This window comes from Hemiscyllium ocellatum, unplaced genomic scaffold (genome assembly GCF_020745735.1).
Source record: "Hemiscyllium ocellatum isolate sHemOce1 unplaced genomic scaffold, sHemOce1.pat.X.cur. scaffold_1491_pat_ctg1, whole genome shotgun sequence".
Taxonomy (NCBI): domain Eukaryota; kingdom Metazoa; phylum Chordata; class Chondrichthyes; order Orectolobiformes; family Hemiscylliidae; genus Hemiscyllium; species Hemiscyllium ocellatum.
The window spans coordinates 1-20,216 of record NW_026867789.1 but is presented as its reverse complement, the minus strand read 5'-3'; the positions used below and the strand labels follow the sequence as shown (position 1 = coordinate 20,216).

Sequence of the window (20,216 nt, the reverse complement as noted above, 5' to 3'; positions counted from 1 at the left end):
CCAGCATTTTCTCTTTTGGTTTCGAATTCCAGCATCTGCAGTAATTTGCTTTTAGTAATGACACTGTGATATTGCTGGGGATATGATGACTCCAGTGTCGATGCATGAGAGGTGAGCAAGCGAATGAATTCCCTCTGGAAGTCGCGGGAAATGTAGTATCAGAGATCCAGGAAAATGAGTTGAACAAATCTTTGAAGTGAATTGAAGCCTGAATTCTGGGTCTCCTCCGAGACTGTGCCAGGTCGACTTTTTACTTTATATATTTCATGTTTGGCATTTCTTTGTGTTAACAATTGAGACTGATTGATTTGCTGCAGACAACATCCACCAGTCATCATGGGTACGGTGATCGAGTTGTGCGTCTATCCCTGTCAAATGTTTTATTGCGCCGCTGAGGCTTTCTGCTTGGTGGTTTTGTGGTTTCGTGGGACACATTGTTTGGAAATACAGCAACGCAGCTGAGATCCGGCATAGGACCAACGAGTTGATGTTCCATGACAGCGATGGTCGGCTTTCAAATGAATACACTTCTGAATCGATCATGTGACAAGTTCTTGCAGACGGTGAAAGCAAAAACCACGACCAACCTTGACACAGCACAGCGGACGAGAGGAGCGCTGCGCATGGTCAGTGCGGGGATTGAACCCACGACCTTGGCGTTATTAGCACCACGCTCTAACCAGCTGAGCTAACCGACCGACGTAGCCTCTTCGTCAAAACAAAGGCTTATATTGCCTGCGCTCACAACCACGGCGGCTATTCGTTTTCTGATTTGCAATCGATCGCACGATCGTATGAAGTATTTCCTTCCATTGCAAAGTTTTTTAACAAAAAAACATTGACTTTACCGAACGCGCACACTCGAGCTAACCATTTGCTCTGATATCCAAAATTAAGCACAATGTTCGGACGCATGCAATTTCAATCGCAATGCCACCAGCTCAGCTGCAGCTTGTCATGTTGACAAATATCATCTGCTTGAAACGTACCTTCAACGATCGCTCACTGTGCTTCTGGAAACTCACAGACCTTTGGAGTCAGGGTTATGTGCTGCTGATAAACTGCTGCGAACCTTATGCCAAATGCTTTGGAATTGTAACCCAACTGTGGGATTCTTTCTGCTCCCGAAGGACGCAGTTGCTTTAGAGTCAGCAACAGCGCAGAACTCAATTGCACGTTTTGCTCAATGACTCATGTTGCTTTTGCAATCTTCGTTTGACAGCATATTTAGCGGGTTATCACGCCTTCTTGCAGCGTTTGTCAGCGACAGATCAGCTGCTAAGATGACTGCTTCAGACAGCATGCTACATCTTACATTTGAAAATGGAAAAGGTGCAAACGCTTACAGGCTGAACACTCTCTCACTATTTTGCCTGGCGCGTCAGAGGCTGGGAGCTGACCTTATGAAGGTTTTTCAATCATGAGGGGCATTTTTCGGGTAAATAGATAAGTTCGTTTCGCTCAGGTGGGGCAGTGCAGCACGACAGGGTATAAATCTGGTGTGGGAGGGTGAGAATTCGACAGGCAGTGAGGAGCAACGGCGTCACGCAAAGGGTGGTGAGTGTCTGCAATAAGTTGCCGGACGAGCTGGTGATGGCTGGTACAATTCCAATACTTTTAAGGAATTTGGATGTGTATTTGAATAGGAAGGGTTTAGAGAGACACGGGTCAAGTGCATGCAATCGTGGCTGGATCAGTTGAGGATATCTGCTCGGAATGGACGAGCCAGACCGAAGATTGTGTTTTCAGTGCTGTCCATATCTAATGGCTCTATGATATTGCAGGTGAAATGATAAAAGAGATGAATAAAATAATGAAGTAAAATTGTCTGAAGTTGTTAAATTCAAACAACTTCAGATAATTTTATTTCAATTATTTTACTTACCTTTTTTATTTGCGTTTTTCTCACTGTTGTGTACCTCTTATTTCTTGCTTGTCTCTCTTTCTGTCGCTTGCCACTCTGTCAATACATTTTTCCTCTCCTCTTGCCGCTTTGCTACGCTTCTCCCCTGTTTTCCATTTTTGTCTCTGTTTCACACATCCCCCACATATTTTGTCACGTAACACTGGCTTCAGCCTTGGTCATTCGCGGCTCCTAATCTCCCTTTAATCTCTCCGTGCACTGTCATTATCACCTTTGCATCTGGAGCCTTGACTCACCTTCTCTCAGCCTGGTGTCAATTGCTCTGTAAATCTCCCCTTTTTTGAAAATCTTTACCAAAGGGTCAGTTAGACTCGAAACGTCAACTCTTTTCTCTCCTTGCAGATGGTGCCAGACCTGCTGAGATTTTCCAGCATTTTCTCTTTTGGTTTCGAATTCCAGCATCTGCAGTAATTTGCTTTTAGTAATGACACTGTGATATTGCTGGGGATATGATGACTCCAGTGTCGATGCATGAGAGGTGAGCAAGCGAATGAATTCCCTCTGGAAGTCGCGGGAAATGTAGTATCAGAGATCCAGGAAAATGAGTTGAACAAATCTTTGAAGTGAATTGAAGCCTGAATTCTGGGTCTCCTCCGAGACTGTGCCAGGTCGACTTTTTACTTTATATATTTCATGTTTGGCATTTCTTTGTGTTAACAATTGAGACTGATTGATTTGCTGCAGACAACATCCACCAGTCATCATGGGTACGGTGATCGAGTTGTGCGTCTATCCCTGTCAAATGTTTTATTGCGCCGCTGAGGCTTTCTGCTTGGTGGTTTTGTGGTTTCGTGGGACACATTGTTTGGAAATACAGCAACGCAGCTGAGATCCGGCATAGGACCAACGAGTTGATGTTCCATGACAGCGATGGTCGGCTTTCAAATGAATACACTTCTGAATCGATCATGTGACAAGTTCTTGCAGACGGTGAAAGCAAAAACCACGACCAACCTTGACACAGCACAGCGGACGAGAGGAGCGCTGCGCATGGTCAGTGCGGGGATTGAACCCACGACCTTGGCGTTATTAGCACCACGCTCTAACCAGCTGAGCTAACCGACCGACGTAGCCTCTTCGTCAAAACAAAGGCTTATATTGCCTGCGCTCACAACCACGGCGGCTATTCGTTTTCTGATTTGCAATCGATCGCACGATCGTATGAAGTATTTCCTTCCATTGCAAAGTTTTTTAACAAAAAAACATTGACTTTACCGAACGCGCACACTCGAGCTAACCATTTGCTCTGATATCCAAAATTAAGCACAATGTTCGGACGCATGCAATTTCAATCGCAATGCCACCAGCTCAGCTGCAGCTTGTCATGTTGACAAATATCATCTGCTTGAAACGTACCTTCAACGATCGCTCACTGTGCTTCTGGAAACTCACAGACCTTTGGAGTCAGGGTTATGTGCTGCTGATAAACTGCTGCGAACCTTATGCCAAATGCTTTGGAATTGTAACCCAACTGTGGGATTCTTTCTGCTCCCGAAGGACGCAGTTGCTTTAGAGTCAGCAACAGCGCAGAACTCAATTGCACGTTTTGCTCAATGACTCATGTTGCTTTTGCAATCTTCGTTTGACAGCATATTTAGCGGGTTATCACGCCTTCTTGCAGCGTTTGTCAGCGACAGATCAGCTGCTAAGATGACTGCTTCAGACAGCATGCTACATCTTACATTTGAAAATGGAAAAGGTGCAAACGCTTACAGGCTGAACACTCTCTCACTATTTTGCCTGGCGCGTCAGAGGCTGGGAGCTGACCTTATGAAGGTTTTTCAATCATGAGGGGCATTTTTCGGGTAAATAGATAAGTTCGTTTCGCTCAGGTGGGGCAGTGCAGCACGACAGGGTATAAATCTGGTGTGGGAGGGTGAGAATTCGACAGGCAGTGAGGAGCAACGGCGTCACGCAAAGGGTGGTGAGTGTCTGCAATAAGTTGCCGGACGAGCTGGTGATGGCTGGTACAATTCCAATACTTTTAAGGAATTTGGATGTGTATTTGAATAGGAAGGGTTTAGAGAGACACGGGTCAAGTGCATGCAATCGTGGCTGGATCAGTTGAGGATATCTGCTCGGAATGGACGAGCCAGACCGAAGATTGTGTTTTCAGTGCTGTCCATATCTAATGGCTCTATGATATTGCAGGTGAAATGATAAAAGAGATGAATAAAATAATGAAGTAAAATTGTCTGAAGTTGTTAAATTCAAACAACTTCAGATAATTTTATTTCAATTATTTTACTTACCTTTTTTATTTGCGTTTTTCTCACTGTTGTGTACCTCTTATTTCTTGCTTGTCTCTCTTTCTGTCGCTTGCCACTCTGTCAATACATTTTTCCTCTCCTCTTGCCGCTTTGCTACGCTTCTCCCCTGTTTTCCATTTTTGTCTCTGTTTCACACATCCCCCACATATTTTGTCACGTAACACTGGCTTCAGCCTTGGTCATTCGCGGCTCCTAATCTCCCTTTAATCTCTCCGTGCACTGTCATTATCACCTTTGCATCTGGAGCCTTGACTCACCTTCTCTCAGCCTGGTGTCAATTGCTCTGTAAATCTCCCCTTTTTTGAAAATCTTTACCAAAGGGTCAGTTAGACTCGAAACGTCAACTCTTTTCTCTCCTTGCAGATGGTGCCAGACCTGCTGAGATTTTCCAGCATTTTCTCTTTTGGTTTCGAATTCCAGCATCTGCAGTAATTTGCTTTTAGTAATGACACTGTGATATTGCTGGGGATATGATGACTCCAGTGTCGATGCATGAGAGGTGAGCAAGCGAATGAATTCCCTCTGGAAGTCGCGGGAAATGTAGTATCAGAGATCCAGGAAAATGAGTTGAACAAATCTTTGAAGTGAATTGAAGCCTGAATTCTGGGTCTCCTCCGAGACTGTGCCAGGTCGACTTTTTACTTTATATATTTCATGTTTGGCATTTCTTTGTGTTAACAATTGAGACTGATTGATTTGCTGCAGACAACATCCACCAGTCATCATGGGTACGGTGATCGAGTTGTGCGTCTATCCCTGTCAAATGTTTTATTGCGCCGCTGAGGCTTTCTGCTTGGTGGTTTTGTGGTTTCGTGGGACACATTGTTTGGAAATACAGCAACGCAGCTGAGATCCGGCATAGGACCAACGAGTTGATGTTCCATGACAGCGATGGTCGGCTTTCAAATGAATACACTTCTGAATCGATCATGTGACAAGTTCTTGCAGACGGTGAAAGCAAAAACCACGACCAACCTTGACACAGCACAGCGGACGAGAGGAGCGCTGCGCATGGTCAGTGTGGGGATTGAACCCACGACCTTGGCGTTATTAGCACCACGCTCTAACCAGCTGAGCTAACCGACCGACGTAGCCTCTTCGTCAAAACAAAGGCTTATATTGCCTGCGCTCACAACCACGGCGGCTATTCGTTTTCTGATTTGCAATCGATCGCACGATCGTATGAAGTATTTCCTTCCATTGCAAAGTTTTTTAACAAAAAAACATTGACTTTACCGAACGCGCACACTCGAGCTAACCATTTGCTCTGATATCCAAAATTAAGCACAATGTTCGGACGCATGCAATTTCAATCGCAATGCCACCAGCTCAGCTGCAGCTTGTCATGTTGACAAATATCATCTGCTTGAAACGTACCTTCAACGATCGCTCACTGTGCTTCTGGAAACTCACAGACCTTTGGAGTCAGGGTTATGTGCTGCTGATAAACTGCTGCGAACCTTATGCCAAATGCTTTGGAATTGTAACCCAACTGTGGGATTCTTTCTGCTCCCGAAGGACGCAGTTGCTTTAGAGTCAGCAACAGCGCAGAACTCAATTGCACGTTTTGCTCAATGACTCATGTTGCTTTTGCAATCTTCGTTTGACAGCATATTTAGCGGGTTATCACGCCTTCCTGCAGCGTTTGTCAGCGACAGATCAGCTGCTAAGATGACTGCTTCAGACAGCATGCTACATCTTACATTTGAAAATGGAAAAGGTGCAAACGCTTACAGGCTGAACACTCTCTCACTATTTTGCCTGGCGCGTCAGAGGCTGGGAGCTGACCTTATGAAGGTTTTTCAATCATGAGGGGCATTTTTCGGGTAAATAGATAAGTTCGTTTCGCTCAGGTGGGGCAGTGCAGCACGACAGGGTATAAATCTGGTGTGGGAGGGTGAGAATTCGACAGGCAGTGAGGAGCAACGGCGTCACGCAAAGGGTGGTGAGTGTCTGCAATAAGTTGCCGGACGAGCTGGTGATGGCTGGTACAATTCCAATACTTTTAAGGAATTTGGATGTGTATTTGAATAGGAAGGGTTTAGAGAGACACGGGTCAAGTGCATGCAATCGTGGCTGGATCAGTTGAGGATATCTGCTCGGAATGGACGAGCCAGACCGAAGATTGTGTTTTCAGTGCTGTCCATATCTAATGGCTCTATGATATTGCAGGTGAAATGATAAAAGAGATGAATAAAATAATGAAGTAAAATTGTCTGAAGTTGTTAAATTCAAACAACTTCAGATAATTTTATTTCAATTATTTTACTTACCTTTTTTATTTGCGTTTTTCTCACTGTTGTGTACCTCTTATTTCTTGCTTGTCTCTCTTTCTGTCGCTTGCCACTCTGTCAATACATTTTTCCTCTCCTCTTGCCGCTTTGCTACGCTTCTCCCCTGTTTTCCATTTTTGTCTCTGTTTCACACATCCCCCACATATTTTGTCACGTAACACTGGCTTCAGCCTTGGTCATTCGCGGCTCCTAATCTCCCTTTAATCTCTCCGTGCACTGTCATTATCACCTTTGCATCTGGAGCCTTGACTCACCTTCTCTCAGCCTGGTGTCAATTGCTCTGTAAATCTCCCCTTTTTTGAAAATCTTTACCAAAGGGTCAGTTAGACTCGAAACGTCAACTCTTTTCTCTCCTTGCAGATGGTGCCAGACCTGCTGAGATTTTCCAGCATTTTCTCTTTTGGTTTCGAATTCCAGCATCTGCAGTAATTTGCTTTTAGTAATGACACTGTGATATTGCTGGGGATATGATGACTCCAGTGTCGATGCATGAGAGGTGAGCAAGCGAATGAATTCCCTCTGGAAGTCGCGGGAAATGTAGTATCAGAGATCCAGGAAAATGAGTTGAACAAATCTTTGAAGTGAATTGAAGCCTGAATTCTGGGTCTCCTCCGAGACTGTGCCAGGTCGACTTTTTACTTTATATATTTCATGTTTGGCATTTCTTTGTGTTAACAATTGAGACTGATTGATTTGCTGCAGACAACATCCACCAGTCATCATGGGTACGGTGATCGAGTTGTGCGTCTATCCCTGTCAAATGTTTTATTGCGCCGCTGAGGCTTTCTGCTTGGTGGTTTTGTGGTTTCGTGGGACACATTGTTTGGAAATACAGCAACGCAGCTGAGATCCGGCATAGGACCAACGAGTTGATGTTCCATGACAGCGATGGTCGGCTTTCAAATGAATACACTTCTGAATCGATCATGTGACAAGTTCTTGCAGACGGTGAAAGCAAAAACCACGACCAACCTTGACACAGCACAGCGGACGAGACGAGCGCTGCGCATGGTCAGTGCGGGGATTGAACCCACGACCTTGGCGTTATTAGCACCACGCTCTAACCAGCTGAGCTAACCGACCGACGTAGCCTCTTCGTCAAAACAAAGGCTTATATTGCCTGCGCTCACAACCACGGCGGCTATTCGTTTTCTGATTTGCAATCGATCGCACGATCGTATGAAGTATTTCCTTCCATTGCAAAGTTTTTTAACAAAAAAACATTGACTTTACCGAACGCGCACACTCGAGCTAACCATTTGCTCTGATATCCAAAATTAAGCACAATGTTCGGACGCATGCAATTTCAATCGCAATGCCACCAGCTCAGCTGCAGCTTGTCATGTTGACAAATATCATCTGCTTGAAACGTACCTTCAACGATCGCTCACTGTGCTTCTGGAAACTCACAGACCTTTGGAGTCAGGGTTATGTGCTGCTGATAAACTGCTGCGAACCTTATGCCAAATGCTTTGGAATTGTAACCCAACTGTGGGATTCTTTCTGCTCCCGAAGGACGCAGTTGCTTTAGAGTCAGCAACAGCGCAGAACTCAATTGCACGTTTTGCTCAATGACTCATGTTGCTTTTGCAATCTTCGTTTGACAGCATATTTAGCGGGTTATCACGCCTTCTTGCAGCGTTTGTCAGCGACAGATCAGCTGCTAAGATGACTGCTTCAGACAGCATGCTACATCTTACATTTGAAAATGGAAAAGGTGCAAACGCTTACAGGCTGAACACTCTCTCACTATTTTGCCTGGCGCGTCAGAGGCTGGGAGCTGACCTTATGAAGGTTTTTCAATCATGAGGGGCATTTTTCGGGTAAATAGATAAGTTCGTTTCGCTCAGGTGGGGCAGTGCAGCACGGCAGGGTATAAATCTGGTGTGGGAGGGTGAGAATTCGACAGGCAGTGAGGAGCAACGGCGTCACGCAAAGGGTGGTGAGTGTCTGCAATAAGTTGCCGGACGAGCTGGTGATGGCTGGTACAATTCCAATACTTTTAAGGAATTTGGATGTGTATTTGAATAGGAAGGGTTTAGAGAGACACGGGTCAAGTGCATGCAATCGTGGCTGGATCAGTTGAGGATATCTGCTCGGAATGGACGAGCCAGACCGAAGATTGTGTTTTCAGTGCTGTCCATATCTAATGGCTCTATGATATTGCAGGTGAAATGATAAAAGAGATGAATAAAATAATGAAGTAAAATTGTCTGAAGTTGTTAAATTCAAACAACTTCAGATAATTTTATTTCAATTATTTTACTTACCTTTTTTATTTGCGTTTTTCTCACTGTTGTGTACCTCTTATTTCTTGCTTGTCTCTCTTTCTGTCGCTTGCCACTCTGTCAATACATTTTTCCTCTCCTCTTGCCGCTTTGCTACGCTTCTCCCCTGTTTTCCATTTTTGTCTCTGTTTCACACATCCCCCACATATTTTGTCACGTAACACTGGCTTCAGCCTTGGTCATTCGCGGCTCCTAATCTCCCTTTAATCTCTCCGTGCACTGTCATTATCACCTTTGCATCTGGAGCCTTGACTCACCTTCTCTCAGCCTGGTGTCAATTGCTCTGTAAATCTCCCCTTTTTTGAAAATCTTTACCAAAGGGTCAGTTAGACTCGAAACGTCAACTCTTTTCTCTCCTTGCAGATGGTGCCAGACCTGCTGAGATTTTCCAGCATTTTCTCTTTTGGTTTCGAATTCCAGCATCTGCAGTAATTTGCTTTTATTAATGACACTGTGATATTGCTGGGGATATGATGACTCCAGTGTCGATGCATGAGAGGTGAGCAAGCGAATGAATTCCCTCTGGAAGTCGCGGGAAATGTAGTATCAGAGATCCAGGAAAATGAGTTGAACAAATCTTTGAAGTGAATTGAAGCCTGAATTCTGGGTCTCCTCCGAGACTGTGCCAGGTCGACTTTTTACTTTATATATTTCATGTTTGGCATTTCTTTGTGTTAACAATTGAGACTGATTGATTTGCTGCAGACAACATCCACCAGTCATCATGGGTACGGTGATCGAGTTGTGCGTCTATCCCTGTCAAATGTTTTATTGCGCCGCTGAGGCTTTCTGCTTGGTGATTTTGTGGTTTCGTGGGACACATTGTTTGGAAATACAGCAACGCAGCTGAGATCCGGCATAGGACCAACGAGTTGATGTTCCATGACAGCGATGGTCGGCTTTCAAATGAATACACTTCTGAATCGATCATGTGACAAGTTCTTGCAGACGGTGAAAGCAAAACCACGACCAACCTTGACACAGCACAGCGGACGAGAGGAGCGCTGCGCATGGTCAGTGCGGGGATTGAACCCACGACCTTGGCGTTATTAGCACCACGCTCTAACCAGCTGAGCTAACCGACCGACGTAGCCTCTTCGTCAAAACAAAGGCTTATATTGCCTGCGCTCACAACCACGGCGGCTATTCGTTTTCTGATTTGCAATCGATCGCACGATCGTATGAAGTATTTCCTTCCATTGCAAAGTTTTTTAACAAAAAAAACATTGACTTTACCGAACGCGCACACTCGAGCTAACCATTTGCTCTGATATCCAAAATTAAGCACAATGTTCGGACGCCTGCAATTTCAATCGCAATGCCACCAGCTCAGCTGCAGCTTGTCATGTTGACAAATATCATCTGCTTGAAACGTACCTTCAACGATCGCTCACTGTGCTTCTGGAAACTCACAGACCTTTGGAGTCAGGGTTATGTGCTGCTGATAAACTGCTGCGAACCTTATGCCAAATGCTTTGGAATTGTAACCCAACTGTGGGATTCTTTCTGCTCCCGAAGGACGCAGTTGCTTTAGAGTCAGCAACAGCGCAGAACTCAATTGCACGTTTTGCTCAATGACTCATGTTGCTTTTGCAATCTTCGTTTGACAGCATATTTAGCGGGTTATCACGCCTTCCTGCAGCGTTTGTCAGCGACAGATCAGCTGCTAAGATGACTGCTTCAGACAGCATGCTACATCTTACATTTGAAAATGGAAAAGGTGCAAACGCTTACAGGCTGAACACTCTCTCACTATTTTGCCTGGCGCGTCAGAGGCTGGGAGCTGACCTTATGAAGGTTTTTCAATCATGAGGGGCATTTTTCGGGTAAATAGATAAGTTCGTTTCGCTCAGGTGGGGCAGTGCAGCACGACAGGGTATAAATCTGGTGTGGGAGGGTGAGAATTCGACAGGCAGTGAGGAGCAACGGCGTCACGCAAAGGGTGGTGAGTGTCTGCAATAAGTTGCCGGACGAGCTGGTGATGGCTGGTACAATTCCAATACTTTTAAGGAATTTGGATGTGTATTTGAATAGGAAGGGTTTAGAGAGACACGGGTCAAGTGCATGCAATCGTGGCTGGATCAGTTGAGGATATCTGCTCGGAATGGACGAGCCAGACCGAAGATTGTGTTTTCAGTGCTGTCCATATCTAATGGCTCTATGATATTGCAGGTGAAATGATAAAAGAGATGAATAAAATAATGAAGTAAAATTGTCTGAAGTTGTTAAATTCAAACAACTTCAGATAATTTTATTTCAATTATTTTACTTACCTTTTTTATTTGCGTTTTTCTCACTGTTGTGTACCTCTTATTTCTTGCTTGTCTCTCTTTCTGTCGCTTGCCACTCTGTCAATACATTTTTCCTCTCCTCTTGCCGCTTTGCTACGCTTCTCCCCTGTTTTCCATTTTTGTCTCTGTTTCACACATCCCCCACATATTTTGTCACGTAACACTGGCTTCAGCCTTGGTCATTCGCGGCTCCTAATCTCCCTTTAATCTCTCCGTGCACTGTCATTATCACCTTTGCATCTGGAGCCTTGACTCACCTTCTCTCAGCCTGGTGTCAATTGCTCTGTAAATCTCCCCTTTTTTGAAAATCTTTACCAAAGGGTCAGTTAGACTCGAAACGTCAACTCTTTTCTCTCCTTGCAGATGGTGCCAGACCTGCTGAGATTTTCCAGCATTTTCTCTTTTGGTTTCGAATTCCAGCATCTGCAGTAATTTGCTTTTAGTAATGACACTGTGATATTGCTGGGGATATGATGACTCCAGTGTCGATGCATGAGAGGTGAGCAAGCGAATGAATTCCCTCTGGAAGTCGCGGGAAATGTAGTATCAGAGATCCAGGAAAATGAGTTGAACAAATCTTTGAAGTGAATTGAAGCCTGAATTCTGGGTCTCCTCCGAGACTGTGCCAGGTCGACTTTTTACTTTATATATTTCATGTTTGGCATTTCTTTGTGTTAACAATTGAGACTGATTGATTTGCTGCAGACAACATCCACCAGTCATCATGGGTACGGTGATCGAGTTGTGCGTCTATCCCTGTCAAATGTTTTATTGCGCCGCTGAGGCTTTCTGCTTGGTGATTTTGTGGTTTCGTGGGACACATTGTTTGGAAATACAGCAACGCAGCTGAGATCCGGCATAGGACCAACGAGTTGATGTTCCATGACAGCGATGGTCGGCTTTCAAATGAATACACTTCTGAATCGATCATGTGACAAGTTCTTGCAGACGGTGAAAGCAAAAACCACGACCAACCTTGACACAGCACAGCGGACGAGAGGAGCGCTGCGCATGGTCAGTGCGGGGATTGAACCCACGACCTTGGCGTTATTAGCACCACGCTCTAACCAGCTGAGCTAACCGACCGACGTAGCCTCTTCGTCAAAACAAAGGCTTATATTGCCTGCGCTCACAACCACGGCGGCTATTCGTTTTCTGATTTGCAATCGATCGCACGATCGTATGAAGTATTTCCTTCCATTGCAAAGTTTTTTAACAAAAAAACATTGACTTTACCGAACGCGCACACTCGAGCTAACCATTTGCTCTGATATCCAAAATTAAGCACAATGTTCGGACGCCTGCAATTTCAATCGCAATGCCACCAGCTCAGCTGCAGCTTGTCATGTTGACAAATATCATCTGCTTGAAACGTACCTTCAACGATCGCTCACTGTGCTTCTGGAAACTCACAGACCTTTGGAGTCAGGGTTATGTGCTGCTGATAAACTGCTGCGAACCTTATGCCAAATGCTTTGGAATTGTAACCCAACTGTGGGATTCTTTCTGCTCCCGAAGGACGCAGTTGCTTTAGAGTCAGCAACAGCGCAGAACTCAATTGCACGTTTTGCTCAATGACTCATGTTGCTTTTGCAATCTTCGTTTGACAGCATATTTAGCGGGTTATCACGCCTTCCTGCAGCGTTTGTCAGCGACAGATCAGCTGCTAAGATGACTGCTTCAGACAGCATGCTACATCTTACATTTGAAAATGGAAAAGGTGCAAACGCTTACAGGCTGAACACTCTCTCACTATTTTGCCTGGCGCGTCAGAGGCTGGGAGCTGACCTTATGAAGGTTTTTCAATCATGAGGGGCATTTTTCGGGTAAATAGATAAGTTCGTTTCGCTCAGGTGGGGCAGTGCAGCACGGCAGGGTATAAATCTGGTGTGGGAGGGTGAGAATTCGACAGGCAGTGAGGAGCAACGGCGTCACGCAAAGGGTGGTGAGTGTCTGCAATAAGTTGCCGGACGAGCTGGTGATGGCTGGTACAATTCCAATACTTTTAAGGAATTTGGATGTGTATTTGAATAGGAAGGGTTTAGAGAGTCACGGGTCAAGTGCATGCAATCGTGGCTGGATCAGTTGAGGATATCTGCTCGGAATGGACGAGCCAGACCGAAGATTGTGTTTTCAGTGCTGTCCATATCTAATGGCTCTATGATATTGCAGGTGAAATGATAAAAGAGATGAATAAAATAATGAAGTAAAATTGTCTGAAGTTGTTAAATTCAAACAACTTCAGATAATTTTATTTCAATTATTTTACTTACCTTTTTTATTTGCGTTTTTCTCACTGTTGTGTACCTCTTATTTCTTGCTTGTCTCTCTTTCTGTCGCTTGCCACTCTGTCAATACATTTTTCCTCTCCTCTTGCCGCTTTGCTACGCTTCTCCCCTGTTTTCCATTTTTGTCTCTGTTTCACACATCCCCCACATATTTTGTCACGTAACACTGGCTTCAGCCTTGGTCATTCGCGGCTCCTAATCTCCCTTTAATCTCTCCGTGCACTGTCATTATCACCTTTGCATCTGGAGCCTTGACTCACCTTCTCTCAGCCTGGTGTCAATTGCTCTGTAAATCTCCCCTTTTTTGAAAATCTTTACCAAAGGGTCAGTTAGACTCGAAACGTCAACTCTTTTCTCTCCTTGCAGATGGTGCCAGACCTGCTGAGATTTTCCAGCATTTTCTCTTTTGGTTTCGAATTCCAGCATCTGCAGTAATTTGCTTTTATTAATGACACTGTGATATTGCTGGGGATATGATGACTCCAGTGTCGATGCATGAGAGGTGAGCAAGCGAATGAATTCCCTCTGGAAGTCGCGGGAAATGTAGTATCAGAGATCCAGGAAAATGAGTTGAACAAATCTTTGAAGTGAATTGAAGCCTGAATTCTGGGTCTCCTCCGAGACTGTGCCAGGTCGACTTTTTACTTTATATATTTCATGTTTGGCATTTCTTTGTGTTAACAATTGAGACTGATTGATTTGCTGCAGACAACATCCACCAGTCATCATGGGTACGGTGATCGAGTTGTGCGTCTATCCCTGTCAAATGTTTTATTGCGCCGCTGAGGCTTTCTGCTTGGTGATTTTGTGGTTTCGTGGGACACATTGTTTGGAAATACAGCAACGCAGCTGAGATCCGGCATAGGACCAACGAGTTGATGTTCCATGACAGCGATGGTCGGCTTTCAAATGAATACACTTCTGAATCGATCATGTGACAAGTTCTTGCAGACGGTGAAAGCAAAACCACGACCAACCTTGACACAGCACAGCGGACGAGAGGAGCGCTGCGCATGGTCAGTGCGGGGATTGAACCCACGACCTTGGCGTTATTAGCACCACGCTCTAACCAGCTGAGCTAACCGACCGACGTAGCCTCTTCGTCAAAACAAAGGCTTATATTGCCTGCGCTCACAACCACGGCGGCTATTCGTTTTCTGATTTGCAATCGATCGCACGATCGTATGAAGTATTTCCTTCCATTGCAAAGTTTTTTAACAAAAAAACATTGACTTTACCGAACGCGCACACTCGAGCTAACCATTTGCTCTGATATCCAAAATTAAGCACAATGTTCGGACGCCTGCAATTTCAATCGCAATGCCACCAGCTCAGCTGCAGCTTGTCATGTTGACAAATATCATCTGCTTGAAACGTACCTTCAACGATCGCTCACTGTGCTTCTGGAAACTCACAGACCTTTGGAGTCAGGGTTATGTGCTGCTGATAAACTGCTGCGAACCTTATGCCAAATGCTTTGGAATTGTAACCCAACTGTGGGATTCTTTCTGCTCCCGAAGGACGCAGTTGCTTTAGAGTCAGCAACAGCGCAGAACTCAATTGCACGTTTTGCTCAATGACTCATGTTGCTTTTGCAATCTTCGTTTGACAGCATATTTAGCGGGTTATCACGCCTTCCTGCAGCGTTTGTCAGCGACAGATCAGCTGCTAAGATGACTGCTTCAGACAGCATGCTACATCTTACATTTGAAAATGGAAAAGGTGCAAACGCTTACAGGCTGAACACTCTCTCACTATTTTGCCTGGCGCGTCAGAGGCTGGGAGCTGACCTTATGAAGGTTTTTCAATCATGAGGGGCATTTTTCGGGTAAATAGATAAGTTCGTTTCGCTCAGGTGGGGCAGTGCAGCACGGCAGGGTATAAATCTGGTGTGGGAGGGTGAGAATTCGACAGGCAGTGAGGAGCAACGGCGTCACGCAAAGGGTGGTGAGTGTCTGCAATAAGTTGCCGGACGAGCTGGTGATGGCTGGTACAATTCCAATACTTTTAAGGAATTTGGATGTGTATTTGAATAGGAAGGGTTTAGAGAGTCACGGGTCAAGTGCATGCAATCGTGGCTGGATCAGTTGAGGATATCTGCTCGGAATGGACGAGCCAGACCGAAGATTGTGTTTTCAGTGCTGTCCATATCTAATGGCTCTATGATATTGCAGGTGAAATGATAAAAGAGATGAATAAAATAATGAAGTAAAATTGTTGAAGTTGTTAAATTCAAACAACTTCAGATAATTTTATTTCAATTATTTTACTTACCTTTTTTATTTGCGTTTTTCTCACTGTTGTGTACCTCTTATTTCTTGCTTGTCTCTCTTTCTGTCGCTTGCCACTCTGTCAATACATTTTTCCTCTCCTCTTGCCGCTTTGCTACGCTTCTCCCCCTGTTTTCCATTTTTGTCTCTGTTTCACACATCCCCCACATATTTTGTCACGTAACACTGGCTTCAGCCTTGGTCATTCGCGGCTCCTAATCTCCCTTTAATCTCTCCGTGCACTGTCATTATCACCTTTGCATCTGGAGCCTTGACTCACCTTCTCTCAGCCTGGTGTCAATTGCTCTGTAAATCTCCCCTTTTTTGAAAATCTTTACCAAAGGGTCAGTTAGACTCGAAACGTCAACTCTTTTCTCTCCTTGCAGATGGTGCCCAGACCTGCTGAGATTTTCCAGCATTTTCTCTTTTGGTTTCGAATTCCAGCATCTGCAGTAATTTGCTTTTAGTAATGACACTGTGATATTGCTGGGGATATGATGACTCCAGTGTCGATGCATGAGAGGTGAGCAAGCGAATGAATTCCCTCTGGAAGTCGCGGGAAATGTAGTATCAGAGATCCAGGAAAATGAGTTGAACAAATCTTTGAAGTGAATTGAAGCCTGAATTCTGGGTCTCCTCCGAGACTGTGCCAGGTCGACTTTTTACTTTATATATTTCATGTTTGGCATTTCTTTGTGTTAACAATTGAGACTGATTGATTTGCTGCAGACAACATCCACCAGTCATCATGGGTACGGTGATCGAGTTGTGCGTCTATCCCTGTCAAATGTTTTATTGCGCCGCTGAGGCTTTCTGCTTGGTGATTTTGTGGTTTCGTGGGACACATTGTTTGGAAATACAGCAACGCAGCTGAGATCCGGCATAGGACCAACGAGTTGATGTTCCATGACAGCGATGGTCGGCTTTCAAATGAATACACTTCTGAATCGATCATGTGACAAGTTCTTGCAGACGGTGAAAGCAAAAACCACGACCAACCTTGACACAGCACAGCGGACGAGAGGAGCGCTGCGCATGGTCAGTGCGGGGATTGAACCCACGACCTTGGCGTTATTAGCACCACGCTCTAACCAGCTGAGCTAACCGACCGACGTAGCCTCTTCGTCAAAACAAAGGCTTATATTGCCTGCGCTCACAACCACGGCGGCTATTCGTTTTCTGATTTGCAATCGATCGCACGATCGTATGAAGTATTTCCTTCCATTGCAAAGTTTTTTAACAAAAAAACATTGACTTTACCGAACGCGCACACTCGAGCTAACCATTTGCTCTGATATCCAAAATTAAGCACAATGTTCGGACGCATGCAATTTCAATCGCAATGCCACCAGCTCAGCTGCAGCTTGTCATGTTGACAAATATCATCTGCTTGAAACGTACCTTCAACGATCGCTCACTGTGCTTCTGGAAACTCACAGACCTTTGGAGTCAGGGTTATGTGCTGCTGATAAACTGCTGCGAACCTTATGCCAAATGCTTTGGAATTGTAACCCAACTGTGGGATTCTTTCTGCTCCCGAAGGACGCAGTTGCTTTAGAGTCAGCAACAGCGCAGAACTCAATTGCACGTTTTGCTCAATGACTCATGTTGCTTTTGCAATCTTCGTTTGACAGCATATTTAGCGGGTTATCACGCCTTCCTGCAGCGTTTGTCAGCGACAGATCAGCTGCTAAGATGACTGCTTCAGACAGCATGCTACATCTTACATTTGAAAATGGAAAAAGGTGCAAACGCTTACAGGCTGAACACTCTCTCACTATTTTGCCTGGCGCGTCAGAGGCTGGGAGCTGACCTTATGAAGGTTTTTCAATCATGAGGGGCATTTTTCGGGTAAATAGATAAGTTCGTTTCGCTCAGGTGGGGCAGTGCAGCACGGCAGGGTATAAATCTGGTGTGGGAGGGTGAGAATTCGACAGGCAGTGAGGAGCAACGGCGTCACGCAAAGGGTGGTGAGTGTCTGCAATAAGTTGCCGGACGAGCTGGTGATGGCTGGTACAATTCCAATACTTTTAAGGAATTTGGATGTGTATTTGAATAGGAAGGGTTTAGAGAGTCACGGGTCAAGTGCATGCAATCGTGGCTGGATCAGTTGAGGATATCTGCTCGGAATGACGAGCCAGACCGAAGATTGTGTTTTCAGTGCTGTCCATATCTAATGGCTCTATGATATTGCAGGTGAAATGATAAAAGAGATGAATAAAATAATGAAGTAAAATTGTTTGAAGTTGTTAAATTCAAACAACTTCAGATAATTTTATTTCAATTATTTTACTTACCTTTTTTTTTGCGTTTTTCTCACTGTTGTGTACCTCTTATTTCTTGCTTGTCTCTCTTTCTGTCGCTTGCCACTCTGTCAATACATTTTTCCTCTCCTCTTGCCGCTTTGCTACGCTTCTCCCCTGTTTTCCATTTTGTCTCTGTTTCACACATCCCCCACATATTTTGTCACGTAACACTGGCTTCAGCCTTGGTCATTCGCGGCTCCTAATCTCCCTTTAATCTCTCCGTGCACTGTCATTATCACCTTTGCATCTGGAGCCTTGACTCACCTTCTCTCAGCCTGGTGTCAATTGCTCTGTAAATCTCCCCTTTTTTTGAAAATCTTTACCAAAGGGTCAGTTAGACTCGAAACGTCAACTCTTTTCTCTCCTTGCAGATGGTGCCAGACCTGCTGAGATTTTCCAGCATTTTCTCTTTTGGTTTCGAATTCCAGCATCTGCAGTAATTTGCTTTTATTAATGACACTGTGATATTGCTGGGGATATGATGACTCCAGTGTCGATGCATGAGAGGTGAGCAAGCGAATGAATTCCCTCTGGAAGTCGCGGGAAATGTAGTATCAGAGATCCAGGAAAATGAGTTGAACAAATCTTTGAAGTGAATTGAAGCCTGAATTCTGGTCTCCTCCGAGACTGTGCCAGGTCGACTTTTTACTTTATATATTTCATGTTTGGCATTTCTTTGTGTTAACAATTGAGACTGATTGATTTGCTGCAGACAACATCCACCAGTCATCATGGGTACGGTGATCGAGTTGTGCGTCTATCCCTGTCAAATGTTTTATTGCGCCGCTGAGGCTTTCTGCTTGGTGATTTTGTGGTTTCGTGGACACATTGTTTGGAAATACAGCAACGCAGCTGAGATCCGCATAGGACCAACGAGTTTTGTTCCATGACAGCGATGGTCGGCTTTCAAATGAATACACTTCTGAATCGATCATGTGACAAGTTCTTGCAGACGGTGAAAGCAAAAGCCACGACCAACCTTGACACAGCACAGCGGACGAGACGAGCGCTGCGCATGGTCAGTGTGGGGATTGAACCCACGACCTTGGCGTTATTAGCACCACGCTCTAACCAGCTGAGCTAACCGACCGACGTACCCTTTGGTCAAAACAAAGGCTTATATTGCCTGCGCTCACAACCACGGCGGCTATTCGTTTTCTGATTTGCAATCGATCGCACGATCGTATGAAGTATTTCCTTCCATTGCAAAGTTTTTTAACAAAAAAAACATTGACTTTACCGAACGCGCACACTCGAGCTAACCATTTGCTCTGATATCCAAAATTAAGCACAATGTTCGGACGCATGCAATTTCAATCGCAATGCCACCAGCTCAGCTGCAGCTTGTCATGTTGACAAATATCATCTGCTTGAAACGTACCTTCAACGATCGCTCACTGTGCTTCTGGAAACTCACAGACCTTTGGAGTCAGGGTTATGTGCTGCTGATAAACTGCTGCGAACCTTATGCCAAATGCTTTGGAATTGTAACCCAACTGTGGGATTCTTTCTGCTCCCGAAGGACGCAGTTGCTTTAGAGTCAGCAACAGCGCAGAACTCAATTGCACGTTTTGCTCAATGACTCATGTTGCTTTTGCAATCTTCGTTTGACAGCATATTTAGCAGGTTATCACGCCTTCCTGCAGCGTTTGTCAGCGACAGATCAGCTGCTAAGATGACTGCTTCAGACAGCATCTACATCCTACATTTGAAAATGAAAAGGTGCAAACGCTTACAGGCTGAACACTCTCTCACTATTTTGCCTGGCGCGTCAGAGGCTGGGAGCTGACCATATGAAGGTTTTTCAATCATGAGGGGCATTTTTCGGAAATAGATAAGTTCGTTTCGCTCAGGTGGGGCAGTGCAGCACGGCAGGGTATAAATCTGGTGTGGGAGGGTGAGAATTCGACAGGCAGTGAGGAGCAACGGCGTCACGCAAAGGGTTGTGAGTGTCTGCAATAAGTTGCCGACGAGCTGGTGATGGCTGGTACAATTCCAATACTTTAAGGAATTTGGATGTTATTTGAATAGGAAGGGTTTAGAGAGACATGGGTCAAGTGCATGCAATCGTGGCTGGATCAGTTGAGGATATCTGCTCGGAATGGACGAGCCAGACCGAAGATTGTGTTTTCAGTGCTGTCCAAATCTAATGGCTCTATGATATTGCAGGTGAAATGAAAAAGAGATGAATAAAATAATGAAGTAAAATTGTCTGAAGTTGTTAAATTCAAACAACTTCAGATAATTTTATTTCAATTATTTTACTTACCTTTTTTATTTGCGTT

General features: G+C 44.8%; 9 non-coding genes across 9 annotated transcripts; all 9 read right to left on the bottom strand.

Annotated features, from left to right (window-relative positions):
• Positions 1-624: 624 nt before the first annotated feature.
• Positions 625-698, bottom strand: trnai-aau (transfer RNA isoleucine (anticodon AAU)). The gene has a single exon. It is a non-coding gene; the product is annotated as a tRNA-Ile (tRNA).
• Positions 699-2,915: 2,217 nt separating this feature from the next.
• trnai-aau (transfer RNA isoleucine (anticodon AAU)) lies at positions 2,916-2,989 on the bottom strand. The gene has a single exon. It is a non-coding gene; the product is annotated as a tRNA-Ile (tRNA).
• A 2,217-nt stretch (positions 2,990-5,206) lies between these two features.
• On the bottom strand, positions 5,207-5,280 carry trnai-aau (transfer RNA isoleucine (anticodon AAU)). Its single transcript has one exon. It is a non-coding gene; the product is annotated as a tRNA-Ile (tRNA).
• A 2,217-nt stretch (positions 5,281-7,497) lies between these two features.
• trnai-aau (transfer RNA isoleucine (anticodon AAU)) lies at positions 7,498-7,571 on the bottom strand. The gene has a single exon. It is a non-coding gene; the product is annotated as a tRNA-Ile (tRNA).
• Positions 7,572-9,787: 2,216 nt separating this feature from the next.
• On the bottom strand, positions 9,788-9,861 carry trnai-aau (transfer RNA isoleucine (anticodon AAU)). Its single transcript has one exon. It is a non-coding gene; the product is annotated as a tRNA-Ile (tRNA).
• A 2,218-nt stretch (positions 9,862-12,079) lies between these two features.
• Positions 12,080-12,153, bottom strand: trnai-aau (transfer RNA isoleucine (anticodon AAU)). The gene has a single exon. It is a non-coding gene; the product is annotated as a tRNA-Ile (tRNA).
• Positions 12,154-14,369: 2,216 nt separating this feature from the next.
• trnai-aau (transfer RNA isoleucine (anticodon AAU)) lies at positions 14,370-14,443 on the bottom strand. The gene has a single exon. It is a non-coding gene; the product is annotated as a tRNA-Ile (tRNA).
• Positions 14,444-16,661: 2,218 nt separating this feature from the next.
• trnai-aau (transfer RNA isoleucine (anticodon AAU)) lies at positions 16,662-16,735 on the bottom strand. Its single transcript has one exon. It is a non-coding gene; the product is annotated as a tRNA-Ile (tRNA).
• A 2,212-nt stretch (positions 16,736-18,947) lies between these two features.
• On the bottom strand, positions 18,948-19,021 carry trnai-aau (transfer RNA isoleucine (anticodon AAU)). Its single transcript has one exon. It is a non-coding gene; the product is annotated as a tRNA-Ile (tRNA).
• Between the last annotated feature and the right edge of the window lie 1,195 nt (positions 19,022-20,216).